The following is a 14,060-nucleotide window of genomic DNA, read 5'->3' on the forward strand; positions in this document are numbered from 1 at the left end:
ACCAGCTGTGGCTGGAGATGGGAAGGTGCCAGTCTTTCGGGCCCGGTCATATCTGCGGCTCTGTGCAGGGTGCAGGGGCCTATCGGTGCCTCCGAACCACCTGGAGGAGGGTCCTGGCTTTCCGGAGAAACCTGCTCAAGTCCGCTGTGTGGGCCACAGTTTGGGGAGCAGAGCGCTCCATAACCCAGTGACACCAGTGTAAGAAAGTGAGCGGCAACGTCCACCGCGACGTGGACAGGGGTCCTGCCTGGTCTGCACATGGCCACGCAGAGGGACAGGCACAGGAGAGTGTTGTCCCCTCCCCCGAAGCAAGTGCCCAGGCCCCCGGCATACCCTGTCCACAGCCTCCTCCAGCGCCCGTGTGGGCCTCTTCCCGAGCCTGGCCCTGGAGGGGACTGAGTGGCCGGAGTGGACGGGTGTGGACGTGCAGGGCTCACGTGCAGGCTCTGGCGTGCAGGGCCAGCTGTGGGCCCAGCAAGGGTCTTGGCAGGAGGCTGGCCTCCCGGTGGGTCTGGGCCTTGCACCTGTTGGGTGCTGGCCTGCGTCATTTATTGAGTGGTTCCTGGGCTCCTCCTGTGTCCAAGGATCCCCGGGCCGGCGGGGCCGGCCTCACCACAGCCTCTTCGCTCTCCTCTCACAACGTATCCCGAGAGCCACTTCTGCCTCCTGCTGCTAGTGCCCCAGGCCAGGCCACTGCCGCCCACCCCCTCTCCAGTCTGCCCTGTGCACGGGGACAGTGTCGTTTCAAACCAACCAGATTCGTCAGCGCAAAGCCAAGGCCTCTCCCCTCTCTGCCTGCTCGGGGGGCTCCAGCTGAGCAAACACACTTGTGCCACGGGGCCTTTGCACGGGCTGTTCCTTCCTTCCTAGATTGTTACAGCTCTGCTCACGTGTCACTTCCTCAGAGAGGCCCCCTCCTGTGCCTGCCTCTCCCTTTGCCCCGGCTAAAATCTTCCCACCCCCCTGTGCCCAGCAGGTCCCTGCAGGGGTAGCTGAGGACAAGGTGGGCCGGGAGGATGTGGCGTGGAGCCCCCAAGGGGTGTGACACACTCTGCCCCTCGCTCACCCCCAGTCTGCCCTCTCGGGAGTCCAAACCATCCCTGACAGTAGGTGTTCATATATAGTGTTGTTCTGTGTGTGTTCTGCTTCCCTCTGGGCAGCCGCCCACCTAGGCCTCCCTCCTCCTTCTCAGGCTCCCCCCGGGCCCCAGGGCGGGCGCCTGTGCTGAGCACACGTGTGGACGGAACCGAGAGCGGGGCCGGCTGTGACTGTGGCCCCCACTCCTTCCAGTGGGTCCCCCGAATCATCTGCTTTGGGGGGGCGAGTTCTAAACCCCGAGCCCTCCTGGCCCCTTTCCTCTTGAGGGCTGCGGTGTCTGCCAGGCCATCAGCGATTACAGTAGCGATGGGACACCTCCGGCTACAAGGAACAGAAAGCCAGCCCTCAGACAGGCCAGGGACTTATGCTCTCACCTCCTGGAAGGAGGAAAAGACAGAGGGGCAGCCGGCCTTCCCAGGCACCAGCCTCTCTGCAGGGGGTTCCACGTGCCACCTCGGTGGAAGCTGGAGCAGCGGGGAGACGGAGGCTCCCAACCCAAAATTTAGAGTGTCCTTGAACCCTGGAGATGTTTAAGGAATCCCAGAAGCGGGGGCTAGTAAAGTGCTCAAGAGACAATCAGTCGTAACCCTCACGGCTGGCCCAGGCCTCGGGTGAGGTCACCACGCGGCTGCAGATCAGAGCGCCCCAGGGGCGGGAGCCTCAGGGGTGACACGCAGGGTCACAGTGGGCTGACTCCGGGGGGTCTCCCCTCGGGCTTCTCTGGCCCCCCCCCCAGGGACTAAACGGTGGGAGCTGCACCCCACCTCCCATTGGGGAGGGGTCCCACCGGTGCCACTGAGGGGCAGGTAACCCTCACCACCCCCCCAGCAGAGTTGGGTGGGCGGAGGCTGGGGGACGGGCCCCTGGGGTGGGGCTCTGCTCTGAAAGGCTGCCTGGGTGGGCGTCCATTCCCTGCTCTTCCAGTGACCCGGCCATGCGACTGTGACAGGAGATGTCCAGATGGGGCCTGGGCGCAGAGGCAGCACCTCCAAGCTTGGGAGGCTGACAGCCCCATTTGCCCAGAATTCTCCCGGGGCCAGCCCCTCCCCGTTTATTTTTCACCAGAAGCTCATACTTCACGGGGAATCAGAGCCCAGGCCAGAAGGGTTTTGTATAAACTTGGATAAGAGCACGATAAACAACCTGGGAGCCCGCACGACAGAGGGCAGAGCAGCCCGGGGAGGGGTCCACGTGCCCGGCTTTCAGCCCCGCCCCCCGTGTCCAGTGGTGGCCAGAAGGGTGGGCTCCATGCTGCTGTGGCCTCGTGTCCTGGGTCACATGGAGCAGCCACGTCGCACCTGCCACCATCGCCTGCCCCTCTGGCAGCACCCTGGCTGTTATAAGTTATAAAATGAAGTCTTGCCTGCCTGAGGGGTGAACAGGGCGTCGCGTTGTTTAATGCACTCGTAGGGCCCCGGGAGCCGAGGGGGCCAAGCACCTTCCTGGCGGTCTGTCAGCGTCTGAGCCTCATGACTCGTCCTGGCAGAGGATTTGCTCGTTTTTTCCAGCGCGACTTCTTTTTCTCATTGGTTTGTCTGTGTTCTTTATATTCTGGGTATTAATCCTTTGCCTGCAAAAGTTTCCCCCAGGCTGTCACTTCAAGCCTCGTTTCTTTGCTGGTTCAGAACTGGCAGGTCTGACCCTCCCCGCCCCAAGCTCCTAAGCCAGCCGCCCAGGCTTTGTTCCTGACCTTCTGGTGTGCTTTTTAAAATCCATTTCTGTGAATGTTGAAAAGACTTTCTTTTTCTTCCCCAGATCGGGCTGGCAGTTGGTCCAGCATCTCCTGCCGGAGAGGCCTGTGATTTTCCCAGAACTTTAAACACTAAGCTGAAGCCGGGTCTGAGTGTGTGTGTCCCAGACCTACCCCGGCTTCAATCCCTCCATGCTTCCTGTTACTTTATCATATGTGTTGACACCTGGTACAGTCATTTCCACCTGTATGCATTTGTTGGGCATTTTAACCAAAGTTATGCATGTCCGTGGTTTAAGGAATCCAGTGGTTCTTGGGGGTTTTCCAGGAAAAGCAGCTGTCTCAGGACCACCTTCCAGGCAGGCAGTTTCCAAATCAGGGCTCATCCCAGCCCCTCCTGTGAACGCCTCTGCTTTCACTGCTGCATTCCTCAGCCAGGGCACATCCATGCAGAACGAGGAACTAGCTCCCACAGCCCCACACCTACTTCTTGGCCCCTCTATCTTTCTTTTTTTAAAAAAATTTTAATGGTCTAGTTGATTTACAATGTTGTGTTAATTTCTGCTGTATAGCGAAGTGACTCAGTTAAACATATATACATTCTTTTTCATATTCTTTTCTATTCTGGTTTATCACAGGATATTGAATAGAGTTCCCTGTGCTCTACAGTAGGACCTTGTTGTTTATCCACCCTACGTATACTAGTTTGCATCTGCGAACCCCCCCAAACTCCCCATACTTCCCTCCCCCACCCCACCCCTACCCCCTTGGCAACCACAAGTCTGTTCTCTATGTCTGTGAGTCTGTTTCTGTTTTGTAGATAAGCTCTTTTGTGTCATAGTTTAGATTCCACATATAAATGACATCATAGGATGTTTGTCTTTCTCTTTCTGACTCACTTCACTTAGTATGATCATCTCTAGGTCCATCCATGTTGCTGCAAATGGCATTATTTCATTCTTTTGAATGGCTGAGTAATATTCCATTTTATATATATATAAATACATATGTATATATGTAAAGAAGATGTGGTACATATATACAATGGAATATATACATCCCACATCTTTCTCCATTCATCTGTTGATGAACATTTAGGTTGCTCCCATGGCTTGGCTATGCACATGGGGTGCATGTATCTTTTTGAATTATAGTTTTGTCTGAGCATATGCCCAGGAATGGAACTGCTGGATCATATGGCAACTCTATTTTTAGTTTTCTGAGGAACCTCCATACTGTTCTCCACAGTGGCTGCACCAGTTTACATTCCCACCAGCAGTGTAGGAGGGTCCCCTTTTCTCCACACCCTCTCCAGCATTTATTATTTGTAGACTTTTCTTTTTTAATAAATTTATTTATTTATTTATTTATTTATTTACTTTTGGCTGCATTGGGTCTTCATTGCTGTGCGTGGGCTTTCTCTAGTTGCGACGAGCAGGGGCTACTCTTCGTTGCGGTGCGCGGGCTTCTCATTGCAGTGGCTTCTCTTGTTGCAGAGCACGGGCTCTAGGCACGCGGGCTTCTGTAGATGTAGCACGCAGGCTCTAGAGCACAGGCTCAGTAGTTGTGGCGCACCGGCTTAGTTGTTCCGCGGCATGTGGGATCTTCCCAGACCAGGGCTCGAACCCGTGTTCCCTGCACTGGCAGGCGGATACTTAACCACTGTGCCACCAGGGAAGTCCCTATTTGTAGACTTTTTAATGATGGCCATTCTGACCCATGTGAGGTGATACCTCATTGTAGTTTTGATTTGCATTTCTCTAATAATTAACAATGTTGAGCGTCTTTTCATGTGCCTGTTGGCCATCTGTGTGTCTTCTTTGGAGAAATGTCTATCTAGGTCTTCTCCCCATTTTTCCATTGTGTTGTTTGTTTTTTTGATGTTGAGTTGTATGAGCTGTTTGTATATTTTGGAAATTAAGCCCTTATCGGTCACATCATTTGCAAATATTTTCCCCCAGTCCATAGGTTGTCTTTTTGTTTTGTTTATGGTTTCTTTTGCTGTGCAAAAGCTTATAAGCTTGATTAGGTCCCATTTGTTTATTTTTGCTTTTATTTCTATTACCTTTGGGAGGCTGACCTAAGAAAACATTGGTATGATTTATGTCAGAGAACGTTTTGCTTATGTTTTATGGTGTTCTCTCGTATATCTGTCTTTAAGTCATTTTGAGTTTATTTTTGTGTATGGTATGAGGGAGTGCTCTTACTTGACTGATTTACACGCAGCTGTCCAGCTTTCCCAGCACCACTTGCTGAAGAGACTGTCTTTTCCCCATTGTATAATCTTGCCTCTTTTGTCAAAGATTAATTGTCCATAGGCGTGTGGGTTTATTTCTGGTTGGCCTCTCTGTCTTTCTTTTTAAAATCTCCGGGTCCTTCATCTCCATGGATTGGTGGAGGCTTCTCCTCTCTGTAAAGGTTCGAAGCCGTGCTCACAGTTCTAATTTTCTGGGGGATCCTTCCGCGCACACCCCGAAGTTCGCCACAGGTGCGTCCAAGCATCCAGGGTTACCTACATTCAGATGCGCTCCCCAGATGAAGACCCTCGGCGTCCCTGGGCCCTGACCCCACAGCCCCTCCACTCCGCAGGGACCCCATCAGGACCACGAACGACGCTGTGGGCTGGCCTTACCCTGACCTCTTAAAGACACACGCAACACAGACCAAACACCTGCCGTAGTGCTCGTTAATCCTCGAGGCGGAGGACGACAGGCCCCACCTCCCTCTCTCATTGGTGGAGGGCCGAGTCCCCGCCCACCTCGGTGATCTCATCACCCTCAGCCTTGGCCGCAGCTGTAACTACCTTCGCCGCTGAGATGCCTTTCCTGCCTGGAGGTACCTTAAAGCCCTGCAAATACTTATCAGTCGCTTTTCCAGATGCCTCCGCCAGCCATCGTCACCTCCCCTCCGTCTTCCTGCCCCGTCTGTCTGCACGGGTCCCCGCCCCCCGCCCAGGGTTAGGAGAGCGCCTTCGTTCTGCCTTCTGGCCTTTCTGTTGGATTCTGATGCCTCCTTCTTACTCCCTGACTGTTGCCTTAACAGAGTACCCTGGCCTCTGTTTTACGGGCACAGTATCTTATCTCTGGGGATTGTGATTTCAAGAGGCTTTTTGGTGGCTGGCATCCCCAGGCTGCCTGCTTTGTCCCCATTTTTCCAGCACTTGTATATGATTTGGTCCTTCCCTTTGGGGGCGGCGGGGTGGGGGGGTTGGTGGAATTCCTTGGCTGTCCTTCCACGTGGACCAGCAGCTCCTTGTGGGGTCCGAGCAGAGCCGGGTGACTGACCGGCCTCTTTCTTGGGGTCCCCGAAAAGAGGTCTTCTTCCCCTGAGAAGGTTGCTTGGGTCTCCTGCGTGGGTGGGGTGGGGTCCCCGTCTGGCTGGTGGCATCCCGGAGCAGAGTGCGGGAAAAGGGGCCAGAACCACAGGTCGGGAGGTGGCACCTCCTTTACCCCTCCCCCAGCCCTCGCCGTCCCCCACTTTCCCAAGGCTGGGGCCTCGCGGACCCAGTTTCTCTTGTAAAGAGGGTCTGAGCTCATTTTGTCCAGGGGCCTGGCGGTAGGAGGTGGGGAAGGTCAGACCCCTCACAGCCACCTGTGCCCCACTGCTCATCACTGACCCCTTCTGCAGGGACTGGGTTTATCGCTGTCACAATATTCACATCTGGGGGGTGGGGGATGGGTGCACTCCCGTCCCTAGACAACGGGCCGGGCCACCTGACCTGCCTCGGCCAGTGATTTGTGAGCAGTCATGAGGGCCACAGCGTGTGTCTCTGCCTCCTTGCTTTTCCCTTTGCTGCAGGATGGCTGTCTTCCCACCGGGCACCTGGACGAGGACAGCATGTGAGTGGAGCCTCGGGGAACCTGGCAGGGGCGACACGGTGCCTGTGTGAGAAAGGAACCTCAGCTGCTGAGAGCCACCGTGGTTGCCGGGCTGTTTGTTACCAAGCGCGGCTGGGCTGGGCTGACAGCTGCCCTCACGGAGGTGGGTACCAGCCTCACCTTCCCATCAGAATCAGGTGGGAAACAGTAACATCTCTCACCCACTGCTGTCTTCTCTCCAGTTTCCTTTGTTCCTGTGGGTTCTCCTCTGGTTTAAGATCCCTCCGTGGTCATTCTGGAGGGGCTTGCCGAGGGGGACGTGGCTGCAGTGACCCTGTGCCTGTTTCCCAGCCAACACTCGTGCAGACTTTACGGGCGCCCCTGACGCCCCTGAGCCCACGCCTCTTGTGTTCTCTCGCCCCTATTCTCTTTCAGAGCAGCTTGTGGGAGCAAACTCCCTGAGTGCCCGTGTGTTTGAAAACGCCTTTAATTCCATTGTTGTGCTTGAAAGACTGTGGCTTGGAGTAGAATTTGAAGCATCCCTGCACTGTCTTCATACTCCAGGTGTACCTGTCCCCCTGATTTTTGTTCCTGTTCCCCCTCGTATCCTCCCCCACCCCTCCGTCCCTTCCTTCTCTCCATCCTTAATTTCCTGTGGCTGCTGCCACAAACCTGGTGACTGAGAACAACAGACACCTGTTCTCTCCCAGTTCTGGAGGCTGGAAGCCGGAAAATCCAGGAGTGGCAGGGCTGTGTCCCCTGCAGTCTCTGGGGGAGGGTCTGTCCCAGGCTCTCCGCCTCTGCTGCTAGCTGCTCGGCCTGGAGCTGCGTTGCTGCCCTGTCCGCCCATCTTGTCACGTGGCCCCTCCGTGTCTCCCTCTTCTTCTTTTTTTTTTTTTTTGGCTGCACCACACAACCTGCGGGATCTTTGTTCCCTGACCAGGGATCGAACCCATGCCCCCTGCAGTGGAAGCGCAGAGTCTTAACCACTGGACCACCAAGGAAGTCCCTCCCTCTTCCTATGAGGACATGAGTCACTGGGCTTAGGATGTCAGTGTGACCTCATCCTAACTTGTTCACATCTGCAAAGTCTCCATTTCCAAATAAAGTCACATTCACATGTATCGGGGGTTAGGCCTGCAACATATTTGGTGGGGGGGACACCATCAAATCCACAGCACCCCTCTCCATTTTTAAGATTTGTCTTTATCTTTAGAGTTCTGACATTTTACTATCATGTGTCAGGTCAAGATTTTCTAACCTGAAAACCTACATTCCTCTTCAGTTTCAGGGAAACTTTCCCCAGCGTGTGTGTGTTGGGGCGGGGGGGTGCCTCCCCTCCCCCTCCCTCCCCTCTGGTCCCCTCCTGGAACTCCTGCTAGAGGGACAGTAGGACTGGGGCATCTCTCCTCCACGTCTCGTGACTGTGTTTTTCTGGGCTCTACATTCTGGAGGGATTCCTCGGCTCAGCTCGTGAATCTGTTTACTGCGGAGACACAATTCCTTCCGCAGACGCTGCCCTCTCTGGCCTCCCTGCATCCCAGAGTCTTCTCCGGCTGCTCCATCAACTGCGTTTCCCAGGCTTGGGGTGGGGGTGGGGTTCTTTCTTCGGTCGAGCTGCTGTTTCCCGCCTGTCCTGGCCTTCTTCCAGTGCCCGGTGTGCTGGCTGAGGAACAACCCCCAGAGATGTTCTCATCCTGATCCCTGAGATACGCTATCTCACACAGCCACTGGGACTGTGGGATTAAACTCAGGGTCTTGAGAAGGGAGAGCACTCTGGACGGTCCAGGTAGGCCCAGGGCCATCGCAACGGTCCTATAACAGGGAGGTGGGAGGGTCGGCTCATAGGGGAGACGGATGTGTAACAGGGTCCGAGAGAAGCTGGGTCGGAGACACGCTGCGTTGCTGGCTTTGCAAGTGGAGGAGGGGCCACGAGGCAAGGGATGCCTGCGGCTTCTAGGAGCAGATTCTCCCCCAAGGCTACAGAAGGAACGGGCCCTGCTGACACTTTTAAAGCCCCCAGGCCTGCTTTGGACTTCTGCCCTCCAGGCTGTCGGATAAGGGTGTGTTGTCTTGGTCTTGCGCAGTTTGTGGTGATTTGCAGCCCAAGGACACGGGCTTAGGGACCTGCTCTGCTGCCCCCCTGCCCCTGTAACCTAGTCATAAAACTAATACATGTTCATCTGATAAATTCTGGAAAGTACAGAAAAAATGTTAAAATTTTGCATGGAACATTCATACTCTGGCTCACGGGCAGCCATTGTAATGGTTGGATGCATTTCTCGCCATCCACAGGAGAGACGGGGGAGGGGACTCAGGGATGGAGGGAGCTGGGCGGGAATACGAGCCATTTCTGTGTCTCCCACTTGTGTCTTAGGTTCCGGGCGCTCGAGCGTCAGGACCTTCTAAGCAGCGTTTTGGTGTCTGTACCACCTTCCACTCGATGGGCGTTTCATTCTGTTATTTATGTCACCGGTCACTATTGAGCTAAATCGTGCGTCTCTGATCATTTTCCTGGCCTTGGCGCCCGGGAGCGGAGTTGCGAGGCTGGCGGGAAGGGGAGTTTTAAAAGCTTCGCATCTGGAGCGAGTTGTGGGGACAGCGTTGTCCCCCGGGGCCCAGTGCCAGGACCCGAGCCAGAAAAGGGCTGAGGAGGTGGAGCTTTGTCGGCGGGCATGGGGCACAACGGGCATTTGGGCTGGAGCCCGATGCCACCCATCTCTGCCCAGAGAGATGGCGCTGGCAGCGTCTGGGAGGCTGGAGGCACCTGGAGGCGCCCGGCTTCACCAAGTGTCTCCCAAACACCTCTCAGTGCTGGAACGCAGGGATTGGCCCGTGCGGCTAGAGAAGGCGGCCCAGGCCCCGGGGGGACGCCTGTGTGGACGGCCTCGGGGGTGTGACTGTCAGGGCTGCTTGCCCCTTGGCTACCCTGGGCCCCAAGTCCCGGCGGGCCTGCAAGTGCCCTGCTCACTGGGATGAGTGGGAAAGACCTCAGCCCCACACTCGGCAATTACCGCGTGCCCCGAATGGACGTGCCAGACGTGGCGCCCACGCTGGGCAGAGAGGAGCCTGGCTCGGGCCCGTCCCAGCGGCCATCTCCACGGCTGTCACACCGTGCCCCACCCGCCCCCGGCCGTCCCCCATCTCGTGGCTGAGGGTTCACGGAGGGCAGCTTTGGGCCCTGGAGGAGGGTGGTGGGCACCCAGCACAGGCTGGCTGACCCTTGGCCAAGGTGGACACTCCGCCGGTTGCACGGCTCCTGGGAGAGGCCAGCGGAGGCCGGTGGGGGAGGGAAGGCCTGCCCTGGGGGCCACCCCCGTCTCAGAGCTGGGACCCGAGGCTGCTGTGAGCGCTGAGGCCCTGAGGACAGGCGGCAGGTGGCAGCAGCTGGCAGTGGGCACTGGGCACAGCCTGAGCTGCCAGAGCCTCCGGAGCAGCCCTGGGCTGTGAGGCCAGACCCAGTTCAAGGTCCGGAGAGAGAACCTGGGGCTGGGGGCCCTCAGGGGTGGGCGTCCACTGCATCTGCCACCCGGGTCCAGCTAGGGTGGGGAGGGGGTCCCGGAGGTAGGCAGGGGGCACCTATGATGCCCCCACCTCCCCCGGAGAGGGTCAGAGGTAGGAGGAGAGCTGGGCCCCCCGGGGTTGAGGGAGGGCAGGGCCCTGGGTTTCCGGTCACTGTTGGGGGCGGGAGCAACGAGCCACATCCCTTACTGTTGAAGTTTCCACAGTTGGGAGGATTCAGTGAATGTGGGGGCGGGGGGAGGAGGGCCCCGACCCCCTCCTCGCTGCCCAGCTCCAGGGGCAGCACGGGGATGCAGGGCCCTCCCCCGGACTGCCCACACCCCTTTGCGGAGCTGGAGACCCCAGGCCGCCCCCACCTGCCTCCAACCCTGGCCTTGACCCAGCAGCCGGCCTCACGCCCCCTTCACCGAGGCCATAAACCGTAGATGGTTTTCCTCTCATCTGTGACAAACGGTTTAACCACAGGTGTGGACCTGCCAGCCAGGTGCCAGCAGGGTGGGGAGGGGTTGGGGGCAGTCTGCCTGTCCCACGTCCCAAGCTCGTGAAGCCGTGACCCCTGCGGTGCCCAGAGGCCATCGGCTGAGGGATGTGACAGGGCTCGCCTGCCCAGGGGCCGCCGGGAGCCCCCCAGCCTGCAGCCCACGTGGGACAGAAAGCGCCCCGGTCCCCGGCCACCCCAGGCGACAGGGACAGGCAGCGACAGGGCTGGGCAATTACTGGGCCCTTTTCCTCCTCTTGGGACGTTTATTTTTCCCGACAGGAGTTCTTTTTCTTCCGTTTTCTCCCCCTTCCTGAGGTCTGGAGGCCTTCTTTATGCACAAATATGTTATTTTGAAGCACTCTGCATTGTTCTGAGATTTCAAAGTCACGGCCAGAAGCCAGAGACAACATATTTTTCTGGCTATAAATCCTGGTCACTAAAGTACGCTTGGAAAATAAGAAAGCACGCAGAGAGAAAACATTTAAATCTGTGTTGCTGTGTAGAGAGAAGACTGTGAGTATTTTGGCCTGTTTCTCCTCAGTTTAAAATAACACACACACTTGTACAAAACTAGTGCGTGGCCCTGAAACCTGGTCTTGCACTTAATGCTCTATCCTGTGTGCCCCTGGCGTCCCTTCTCCTTCCTGGTGGCCGTGGGGCATCCCGTCCATAACCAGAGGCTCCTACCCGCCCCTCCAGCAGCCTGTCCTCACCCACAAGGCGTGCCTGCCTGGGAGAGCCCCGCTCTTCGCAGACACTCCCCCCGGCTTTGGGAGTGGGGGGCTGCATCGCACGTGGCAAGCCCGGGGTCTGCCTGGGGTTTGGACTTGAACCTGACGGAGGGACGGGGTACTTCAGCTCAGAGGAGAAAGCCTGGTGCCCTCTGACCTTTCCAGTCCCAGGGACCTCCAGGGTGCGTGTGGTTTAGGGACCATTCGCACTCAGCTGGGGGTCCACTCACGGTCCCCACTGGACAGAGGGGAAGCGAGGCTCAGGGTGCGTGTGGACAGCAGGGGTCAAAGTCTGCGGGTCAGGCAGAGAGACCCCAGGGGCCCGAGGCGCCAGCAGGGTGGTGGCTGGCGGGGGGACCCGGCAGGTCCTCTGCCCTGAAGTGCTCACCGCCCGGGTTCTGTGCCACACCCGAGCCCAGGGGCCGCTTGACCCCGTCCTCCCTGTTCCCCAGGACACCCTGAGATGGGACATCCCTGGGGGCCCCGGGACGCCTGCCATGTCCTTGGAAGAGGGGCCGTTCCGCCCAAGGAGAGGCGGCCAGACAGGTTCCACCCGCCACCCACCCAACACGGCCTCAGCACCCTCGCCGCCCGCTCTCCACGAGGGCACCACCGCCAGCTTCAGCCCACGCACGGGGCCTGGCGATTTCCCTCAGGGACCCGCTCCCAGGGGGAGGCAGCTCCAGCCCCACCTACGCCTGCCACCCACGGTCCCTGCACGGAATGTGCTCCTCCGACACCCCTGGCGTGAGTCAGTTCGACACCAGTGTGGCTGGAAGAGGGCGCGCCGTGGAGCAGAGGCCTGGGTGCCTCACGCCAACGCCAGGCCCCGGACCCAGTGTCCCGGCACAGTCTGACACCAGCACCAGGGCCACCTTGCGCCTGGGATCATCAGGCCGTGGGGAGCCCGGTCAGGCCCGGAAAGGGTGGCAGGGACAGAAAGCACTGCTCCTCACCGGGACCCTGGGTCCGGCATCGCAAAGGAGAACCCAAGCTCTGGTGGCAGGGAAGCCCCCTCCGAGCGTCTGCCCCCGGGAGCCCCTCCCTGATGGGCATGGCCTCGAGTGGAAGCCTGGGTGGCATCCTGTGCAGTTCAGGGAGGCCCACCGGCGGTCTTCCCCACGCAGCACGTTCAGAACCTGCTCGCCCCGCCCGCCCCTGCGCTCGCCCCTGCGCCCGCCCCTGCGCCGAGCCCCTGCGCTCGCCCCTGCGCTGAGCCGGCACCGTCCCGTGCAGCCACCCTGACCCCTGCCTGGCCTGCTGCCCGTGTCCTCCAACCCCAGCACCTGGGCCAGGCAAGGGCCAGCCGCCAACGCTCCAGCTGCTCGTGTCCTTTTGTTGCAGGAAGGCAGACCCCTTCCAGGGCCCGAGAGCAGGCTCTTGTCTAACACTCGGAAGTGAAATGTCCGAGGAGACACACGTGCTGACAAAGCAGGGGACGTTATTGGGAAGGGGCGCCCGGGGGGAGAGCAGGAGGGTGAGGGGACCCAGGAGGACTGCTCAGCCGCGTGGCTCGCGGTCTCGGGTTTTACGGTGATGGGGTTAGTTTCCGGGTTGCCTCTGGTCGGTCATCTTGCTTGGCCCATAGTCTGACTCAGGGTTCTTCCTGGTGGCGCGCGCATCTCTCAGCCACGATGGACTCCAGCGAGAAGGGCTCTGGGAGGTCGGGCGTCTCCTCCATCTTCCAGCCCCTCCTGAATCCTCCCGGTGAGTTTTGGCAGTGGCGGCAGCACCGTGTCCCTTATGGGGACCTCCTGTTGTGAGAGAACTCAGGCAAGCGGCCTGGTCAGGGCGGGCGGTCCCGGTCAGTGGTTCCCTACCACTTCCTCATCGGGCCGTGCAGCCTCTAGATGGCAGCCCTGCCGAGCCCTTTGAAGGCAGAGAGGAGACTTCCCGGCCCACAGCATCTTCCGTAAGGTGGGGTTGCCCTCAGGCTCAGGCCCTCCCTGCAGGAGGCTCACCTGCACCTTCTCTCCATACCTGCCTGCCCACTTCGCTGGATCTGTTTTCCTTTTCCTTTGCTTTTGTGTTTCTAGCATATTCCTCTAGAACACTATGGACCGAATGGTGTCCCCCCCAAATTCATATGTTGAACCCCAATGTGGTGGTGTTACGAGATGGGCCTTTGGAGGGTAATTCGGGTTAGATGAGGTCCCCACGATGGCATTAGCACCCTTCCAAGAAGAGACACCAGAGGGCTCCAGCTCTCTGTCTGTCTGTCTGTCCGTCATGTGAGGACATGGCAAAAAGATAGCCGCGCGCCTGTAAGCCGAGAAGAGGGTTCTCCCGGGAAATAACCCTTCTGGCCTTGGCCTTGACCTCGGACTCCCAGCCTCCAGATGTGAGAAATGAATGTCTGTCCTCTAAGCCTCCGGGGCTGTGGGTCTCTCCTGGCAGTCGGAGCGGACTGATGTGAGTCTGGTGCCCAGCTGTCGTCTTGACTCCTTGTTTCTGCCTCTGCCACATGCTTTCGTCACCCAAGCGTGCTGTGCGCCCCCCTTCCAGGCGGCTGAACTCCTACCCCCCGGGAGGGGCCAGCTGGGCCCTGAGCTGTAGGTCTGCCCCCTCCTGTGGTGCAATCCCCCCCCCCCGCCGTGGCCGGGGTGACATCGCTGACGTGCAGCACAGCCCTGGAGGGCTGCCCTGTGCTGATGCGCTCAGGCACAGACGGAAAAGAAAAGTGGAGCAAAATGGTTAGGAAGAGATGCGTTGCTAACATA

This window comes from Eschrichtius robustus, chromosome 5 (assembly GCF_028021215.1).
Source record: "Eschrichtius robustus isolate mEscRob2 chromosome 5, mEscRob2.pri, whole genome shotgun sequence".
In the NCBI taxonomy this organism is placed as follows: Eukaryota; Metazoa; Chordata; class Mammalia; order Artiodactyla; family Eschrichtiidae; genus Eschrichtius; species Eschrichtius robustus.